Raw genomic sequence first — 9036 nt, forward strand, 5'->3', positions numbered from 1 at the left:
TAAAAAAAGGCAGAGCAGAGCAAGAGAGGAAAAAAAGGCAGAGCAAGAGAGGAAAAAAAGGCAGAGCAAGAGAGGAAAAAAGGCAGAGAGGAACAGAAAAGAAAAAAAAAGAGGAACAGAAAAGAAAAAAAAAGAGGAACAGAAAAGAAAAAAAAAGAGGAACAGAAAAGAAAAAAAAAGAGGAACAGAAAAGAAAAAAAAAGAGGAACAGAAAAGAAAAAAAAAGAGGAACAGAAAAGAAAAAAAAAGAGGAACAGAAAAGAAAAAAAAGAGGAACAGAAAAGAAAAAAAAGAGGAACAGAAAAGAAAAAAAAGAGGAACAGAAAAGAAAAAAAAGAGGAACAGAAAAGAAAAAAAAGAGGAACAGAAAAGAAAAAAAAAGGCAGAGAGGGACAGAAAAGAGAAAAGAAAAGGCAGAGAGAGACAGAAAAGAGAAAAAAAAAGGCAGAGAGGGACAGAAAAGAAGAAAAAAAGGCAGAGAGGAACAGAAAAGAGAAAAAAAAGCAGAGAGGAACAGAAAAGAGGAAAAAAGGCAGAGAGGGACAGAAAAGAAAAAAAAAGGCAGAAAGGGACAGAAAAGAGAAAAAAAAAGGCAGAGAGGAACAGAAAAGAGAAAAAAAGGCAGAGAGGGACAGAAAAGAAAAAAAAGAGGAACAGAAAAGAAAAAAAAAGGCAGAGAGGGACAGAAAAGAGAAAAAGGCAGAGAGGGACAGAAAAGAAAAAAAAAGCAGAGAGGAGCAAAAGAGAAAAAAAAGGCAGAGAGGAACAGAAAAGAGGAAGAAAAGGCAGAGAGGGACAGAAAAGGAAAAAAAGGCAGTGAGGAACAGAAAAGAAAAAAATACAGGAACAGAAAAGAAAAAAAAAAAAGGAACAGAAAAGAAAAAAAAAGGAACAGAAAAGAAAAAAAAGGCAGAGAGGAAAAGAAAAAGAAAAAAAAGGCGGAAAGGGACAGAAAAGAGAAAAAAAAAGGCAGAGAGGAAGAGAAAAAAGAAGGCAGAGAGGAACAGAAAAGAGAAAAAAGGCAGAGCAAAAGGGGGAAACAAGGCAGAGAGGAAAAAAAGAGAAAAAAGGCAGAGAGGAAAAAAAGAGAAAAAAGGCAGAGAGGAAAAAAAGAGAAAAAGGCAGAGAGGAAAAAAAGAAAAAAAGGCAGAGAGGAAAAGAAAAGAGAAAAAAGGCAGAGAGGAAAAGAGAGAAAAGGCAGAGAGGAAAAAAGAGAGAAAAGGCAGAAAAGGAGAGAGGGAGAGGTAGAGGGAGAGAGTGGAAAGGCAGAGAGAGAGAGAGAGAGAAGAAGAGGGAGAGACCAAAAACACTGAGAGAGAGAAAATGGCAGAGGGGGAGAGAGAGAGAAAAGGCAGAGAACAGGAGAAAATGCAGAGTGAGAGAGAGAAGAGGCAGAAAGAGAAGGGGAAAAGGTAGAAAGAAAGAAAAAGTTCTTGAAATCCTTTAGGAAAGGGGGAGCTGAAAGTCAGAGCTGAGGCCTTGAGGTGTGTGAGAAGGATCAGAGGGAGCCTGGGGGCAGTGTCTGTGTCCCCTGGTGTCACACAGCAGCACTCACTGACCTTGGCAGGGAGGAGGGTTTGGTCATCCAGCTGCTCCTGCACCCAGGGCATCAAGGAATCCATGGACTTGGGAGCCAAGCAGTTCCTGGGCTTCCTGATGTTGTTGCCATCTGCCCCGTGGTTCTGGAACCTGGAAGGAACAGAAATCGGTTGCTGAGGAGGAATTTGCATTTTCCTTTCTCCTGGTTCCTCCTTCTCTCCCTCTGCCCTCAGCCAAGGGGGTCGAGTTCCCCAGAGACAGTCCCAGGGCTGCACATCAGCCCCAGGAGTTTGGGAGCCCCCAGCTCCTGAGCCACACAAGTTGAGCAGTGCCAGCTGTGAGTGGGAGACTGACACGGGGGGAAGGGGGGCACGAGGAGGCAAAAAGGGGGAAGGGGCTGCAGGCAGCAATCAGAGCCCCTGCTCTGAAAGGCAGAGGGAAAGAGAGAAAGGCAGAAGGAAAGAGAGAAAAAAAAAGGCAGAGGGAAAGAGAGGAGAAAAAAAAAGGCAGAGGGAAAGAGAAAAAAAAGGCAGAGGGAAAGAGAAAAAAAAGGCAGAGGGAAAGAGAAAAAAAAGGCAGAGGGAAAGAGAAAAAAAAGGCAGAGGGAAAGAGAAAAAAAAGGCAGAGGGAAAGAGAAAAAAAAGGCAGAGGGAAAGAGAAAAAAAAGGCAGAGGGAAAGAGAAAAAAAAGGCAGAGGGAAAGAGAAAAAAAAGGCAGAGGGAAAGAGAAAAAAAAGGCAGAGGGAAAGAGAAAAAAAAGGCAGAGGGAAAGAGAAAAAAAAGGCAGAGGGAAAGAGAAAAAAAAGGCAGAGGGAAAGAGAAAAAAAAAAAGGCAGAGGGAAAGAGAAAAAAAAAAAGGCAGAGGGAAAGAGAAAAAAAAAAAGGCAGAGGGAAAGAGAAAAAAAAAAAGGCAGAGGGAAAGAGGAAAAAAAAAAAGGCAGAGGGAAAGAGAAAAAAAAAAGGCAGAGAGAAACAAAAGACCTGGCTAGAGAGAAAGCAACAGGTGTGAGAGAAAAAGCCCTTGAAATTTTTTAGGAAATGTGCACCTGAAAGGCAGGGGGATGAGGCCTTCAGGGGTTTATCAGTGCCAGCTGTGAGTGTGAGACTGCAATGGGGGGGTTGGGGGGATACAAGGAGGCAAAACTGGAAAGGGGGGGCAAAAAGAGGGAAAGAGGAGGGGGGGGCAAAAGGGAAAAGGGGAGGGGGGGGGCAAAAGGGAAAAGGGGAGGGGGGGAGGGAAAAAGGGAAAAGGGGAGGGGGGGAGGGAAAAAGGGAAAAGGGGAGGGGGGGAGGGAAAAAGGGAAAAGGGGAGGGGGGGAGGGAAAAAACGGGGGGGAGGGAAAAAGGGAAAAAACGGGGGGGAGGGAAAAAGGGAAAAAACGGGGGGGAGGGAAAAAGGGAAAAAACGGGGGGGAGGGAAAAAGGGAAAAAACGGGGGGGAGGGAAAAAGGGAAAAAACGGGGGGGAGGGAAAAAGGGAAAAAACGGGGGGGAGGGAAAAAGGGAAAAAACGGGGGGGAGGGAAAAAGGGAAAAAACGGGGGGAGGGAAAAAGGGAAAAAACGGGGGGAGGGAAAAAGGGAAAAAACGGGGGGGAGGGAAAAAGGGAAAAAACGGGGGGGAGGGAAAAAGGGAAAAAACGGGGGGGAGGGAAAAAGGGAAAAAACGGGGGGGAGGGAAAAAGGGAAAAAACGGGGGGGAGGGAAAAAGGGAAAAAACGGGGGGGAGGGAAAAAGGGAAAAAACGGGGGGGAGGGAAAAAGGGAAAAAACGGGGGGGAGGGGAAAAGGGAAAAAACGGGGGGGAGGGAAAAAGGGAAAAAACGGGGGGGAGGGAAAAAGGGAAAAAACGGGGGGGAGGGAAAAAGGGAAAAAACGGGGGGGAGGGAAAAAGGGAAAAAACGGGGGGGAGGGAAAAAGGGAAAAAACGGGGGGGAGGGAAAAAGGGAAAAAACGGGGGGGGAGGGAAAAAGGGAAAAAACGGGGGGGAGGGAAAAAGGGAAAAAACGGGGGGGGGAGGGAAAAAGGGAAAAAACGGGGGGAGGGAAAAAGGGAAAAAACGGGGGGAGGGAAAAAGGGAAAAAACGGGGGCTGGGAGGGGGCAAAGGGAAATCGGAGGCCAAAAGCAGGGAGGGGAGCACAAGGAGTCGGCGCTGCCGCTCCGCAGCCGAGGGGGTGCAGGCAGCGATCAGAGCCCCCCCAGCGCTGCCACCCCCAGAGCTCGGGTGCGGGCAGGGGGCAGCGGGGGGTGCGGAGCAGCCGCGGGGACACCAGAGAAGTGCGGGACACAGAGCCGGGACGGGACACAAACCGCACACGCACGGACACACACACAAGACGTGCACTCGCACACACGCACTCACAACACGTGCACGCACTCGCATACCCACGCGCGCACAGCCCTCACACGCGCGCACACGAAGCTCTCACACGCACACACACAGCTCTCACACGCACACACACACCTCTCACACGCACACACACACCTCTCACACGCACACACACACCTCTCACACGCACACACACACCTCTCACACGCACACACACACCTCTCACACGCACACACACAGCTCTCACACTCTCACCCCCGCTCCCCCAGCGCCATCCCCGCACTGCCCTCCCCTCACGGACCATCCCGCGCTGCTCCACCGCCGCTTCTCTCCCGACTCCTCCGACTCCAGGGGGATCCCGCACCGCCCCGCACGCACCTGGGACTCACAGCAGGGAAACAAAGAGCAGAGAAACACCTGAGCCAGACAGAGAGAGCAAAACGCCGAGCGAAACCCCCACAGCGGGAGGCAGGGAGGGAGGTTGCGGTCGGGAGGTTTTTCCCCACCTGAAATGCCCACGGCTCCGCTGGCGGAGGCGCGGGGGATCCTCCCGCGGGACGCGGTCACTCGGGGCTCTTCGCCGGCGGAAGCTCCGCCGGGTCCCGGGAGCGGCTGCGGGGGGGAGGAAGAACAGAAAAAACCAGTGAGAAACAGTGCGGGCACCGAGGGGAGACGGGGGGGGGAAGGATACTTACCCTTCACTCGGGAAGGCCCGCACCGCGCCCGCACTCGCACGCCAGTAGCCATTAGCCAGTAGTCAGCAATTGAATCAGTGAATCAGTGAATCAAGTAAATCAATGGTAAATCCGTGGTGAATCCGTGGTGAATCCGTCGCAGCAGCAGCAGCAGCATCCAGGGGTCGGTCGCAGCACTTACCTGTGTCGCAGCGGCGGCAGCAGCAGCATCCATGGTGGCAGTGGGTAAAAACATAGGGACAGACAGGGGGACAACGCGGGGAGACGGACCCCCCTCCCAAAAAATTTGGGAAGGGGGGCCTCAAGACAAGAGACAAGTGCCTGGGACTCCCAAACCCCAAAACCGGGGCGGGAGAAAGGCACAGACAGAGGAACACACAGAGTGGCCGGCGCGCGCCCGCGACCGGACGCTGGATCCGCACGCGAAGGTCACTCAGGGAGCAGCCAATCAGAGCCAGGGGGCGGGGCCACAGACGCCCCCGCACCACCTGCCCGCCCACGCGGTCTCCTCCGCAGCGCCCCCTGCCGGCGCAGAGCGGCCACTGCCGGGGGGGGCGCACCCGGACCCGAACCCGAACCAGAACCAGCCCAGGGCGGGACCAAGCGGGACCTGTTTGGAGCGAGAGGAGAAAGAACTTAGAGCTCTGGGAAGCGGGCAGGGGGCACACGAGCGCTCAGCATACGGAAGGGCTCCTCTCTCAGCACCATTAACCCGGTTTTCAGGTGCTCTCAGGGACCTCAAGCCGTGGCTGCCGAGGCGCGGGGAGAGCCGTGGAGCTTCGTGTGGTACAAACGGGGCAGGAGGCAGAGGGGGACAACTTGAGCGATTCCCGTTCCTAGATGCTCAAAGCGTTTTTAAGTCATGGGCTACCTCCCCTCCTCCAGCCGGGGCATGGTTTTCCCCCAGAGCTTTCACCAGGGCTTGAAGCTCTCAAGCACCTCCAGGGGCTGGGACTGGGGAGCAGATCTGTAACCAGCCACAGTTTTGAAGTCGAGTTGGCAGCGAGTGTGTCCGTGTGCCCTTTCCAAGCTGGAAAGCTGCCTGGAATGAGCAGAATGAATTATGTTCTTCGACAGGAAAAGGACTCTCGTTTTCAGGGAATTCTAGAGAGATGTTATTTTAAGCCAAGGCAGGCGACAGGCAGACACTTCAAATGAACACTACACCTGCAGTCCCTGATGTTCCAAAAACACCTTAAACTATTCCCCCCCTGCCAAAAGCTTTGGTTTAGCACAGATGGTCTGAAAGGCCAAGTTCAAAAACAGCCACTGATCAAACTTCATTCTTTTAAACTCATTACAGCCTTCCTGACCCATTCAGCACAACACTAACCTTGCCCAGCACACAGCCCACTAGTGATCAAACTTGGAAACTCCACACACAAGTAATATGCACGCAGGAAGAGGGAAGTTGAACGACTTAACCTCCCACAATACCGAACCCCTCTTGCTTCCAGATCAATGCAAATCTATGCAAAAGTTAATTTGGCACTCAAGAAGCACTCAAATAAGTACTTTCAGTGTTCATAATTTAAGCAAGCTGACCATTTGAGCCAACCCCCTACGTGTATTTTCCCCTAAAGACACTGATGCTGCTGCTGCACCTGTTTTCACCACACTTCCATTTTAAACCCCACTGAATCCGTGGCTGGGCAAGGCATCTGGCAGTACTTTTTCCATTATCCATAATCCAGATATAAATCAGCTTTCCATTTATTCTCTCCTTCCATGCCAATCCCAGGGATCCCCCCCCGATCCCCACCCCGTGTCCCGCCCCTCAACAACGAGCACAACAACAAACACGGCAAACAAACGCCCCACGCCACATTTCACCACGCGAAACACCACACGAATACAGCGCAACGACACCCAAAGCCCCTCGCACCCTCAACAAACAACAACAAAACCACACACAAACACCCAGCACCCAAACGGGGAACGAACAGGCGCCTCTCCCATCCCCACACACAAACACACTCCTCCTACAGCCACAGCCACGCAGCAGCACCAACACCAGGGATAACACCCCCACACCCCGCTCTCCGCACCGAAACGGGGAACACCCGAACCCCCTCTCCTTGCCGCCCTCATCAACACCCTCCTGACACCCCCGGTACCGAAGCTGGGGACTCCCCGCACATCAGGGCCCCCCCTCCACATCCCCGTGGTAAAAGCAATGCCCAACACCCCCCGACACCAAAAGGGGGCACGACCCGCACCCCTGCACCCCAATCTGAAAGCCCCAGAAAACCAGACGGGGGATGTGACACAACCCTTGCATTCCCCATCCAAAGGACCCTCCCACAACCCCCTGAGGGAAAACCGGGGATGACCCGGAATCCCTCGCAACCCTCTGCAGCAAAAAACCCACCAAAATTCCCCCCGGGGACAGGGCGTGAGGACCCGGAACACCTCACCTTCCCCCACCGAAGAATCGGCCCGCAACCCTCCCAGAGCAAGACGGGGGCTGCCCCACTCCCCTTCCCCACACCTGCAGCTAAACACCCACCTAACAGAGCCCCGGCACAAAAACGGAGGTCGGACCCGCACTCCTCGCACCCCCATCTCCAACACCCGTCCCCAAACACCCCGGCACCCGATCCTGCCACGCCCCCGGGGACCCGCACCCTCCCCCCCGACAGAAAAGACCCTGCAGGCCGGCACCCCGACCGCATCCCTTCCCTGCTCTGTCCTGTCTTGCCTTTTTCTGCCGTTTCTTGACCTCTTCTGCCTTTCCCTACACATTCTTGTCCTTTCCCACCCTGTCCTGCCCTTCCTTACCTCTCTTGACTTTTCCTGCACTTTTCTGTCGTTTCGTGCTCAGCTCCACGGTGCCCTCTGCTCTCAGCCTCAGGAGCAGCTGGGGGAAAAAGGAGCCAGTACAGCCCAGTCATCATCATTGCAATAAAGAACTGCAGCTCAAGGAAGCCTCTGCCCCAACTCTCCCCAAAGGAAATTTGAAGTTTTTCATCTCGGGAAACCAGAGATAATAATCTGGAGCAAGTGGTACCCGGGGGGGGAGCCAGGATGCAGTAGTTCCCAGGGGAACCCCGGGATCAGGCCCATGCCCATCACCCTCCCAGCTTGGTGCAGTGGCACCTTCCCCACTTCAGCAAAGAGCAGGAGCAGCACAGTCCCTGTGCTGTGTGTGAAAGAGGAAAAAACACACTGAGGAAAATAAGCATCACATGCAAGCTAAATATTTAAGGAATTGAACAACTGCCATTTGGGCTTTTAGAAGATCCCAAACTATAGGCAATGCTCTGCAAGCTTTTTATCATGCTTTCTGCTCTGAGTACCTTCCTGTGACTGAGGTTATCTGCACCACTTACAGGAGTAAAACTGGAGTGGGAGATCAGGGTGTTTGGTTTCAGACAGGCATAAGGATAAATCATATCATTTGTAGTTCACACTCTGGTTTCTGACATGACTGTCAACACAGGAGAGACTAATTTTTGTCAGCTGGAGGCTATATAGATTTATATATATATATATATATATATATATATATATAATACTGAGAAACTCCTGTGTGTGCTTGCATCTCTCTGTGTTTATGTGCAGAGTAGCACATAAACATCCAGAGCACCAGTAAGCTCATAGGAAGCAGCAAGAGGCAAAATGAAGTTTTACTATTACAATCAATACTTGTTTTTAATCTTAGCACTTAAACCTGCTGAATGTAATTAATCTTTTGGGGAAAAAAAAAAACCCACAAAAAACCCTAACTGCCATTTTTTAGCATCTCAGTCAGGATGTGGACCCATATTTGGATCAGTGAAGCACTTCAGGATGAGGCTGTTAAATGAAAAAACCTCAGGTACAACAAAATTGAAAGAAATTTAATATGGTGTCAGCAAGAGCTTTAATAATTTTTATACTTAGGGACTTGGCCTTGTTGACTTGCAAGCTGCTTACATTTTTATTAAGCAGGTGCTGAAGTTGATTAAAGAGGTATCAGGCTAAGAGCTTCATGTTGGAGGTAAGCTGAAGAGCAGTCAGCTTTCTGTGTGTTGCTGTCTCTGTCTCTTTATCTTTTTTTCCCCTGCCCTTTTTTGTTTGGGGTTGCATTTAAGGCTCTATGAAGGTTAAAGAAGAATGCTCTGAAGAGAAGGTGCTGCTCATCACAGAATTACAGGGAAAAACATGACACTGTCCAAAGCCAGCAACCCAGGGGTCTAAGGAAAAGCAGGAATGATCAGTGAACAGCTGTGATAATTCCAGTGTCTGCCCTCCTGCATGTGACTGCTCTGAGTCCTCCTGCACACTCACAGCTCTGTGTATTTCAGGAGATGTTGGCAGAGCAGCTTGTGTGTTTTCCAGATCATTTGGTCTTACCTACTGAAAGATGATGGGGTGTCAGAAATCATCTCATTACAATTCTGGATTTTCCTGAAGAAATTTGTTGCAGAGAAGTAATTTTATTGTTGGAGGTTGTCATGAGGACTTGTGTGTGTGTGTGTAAACACACAATCCA

This window comes from Heliangelus exortis, chromosome 9 (assembly GCF_036169615.1).
Source record: "Heliangelus exortis chromosome 9, bHelExo1.hap1, whole genome shotgun sequence".
NCBI classification, from domain to species: Eukaryota; Metazoa; Chordata; class Aves; order Apodiformes; family Trochilidae; genus Heliangelus; species Heliangelus exortis.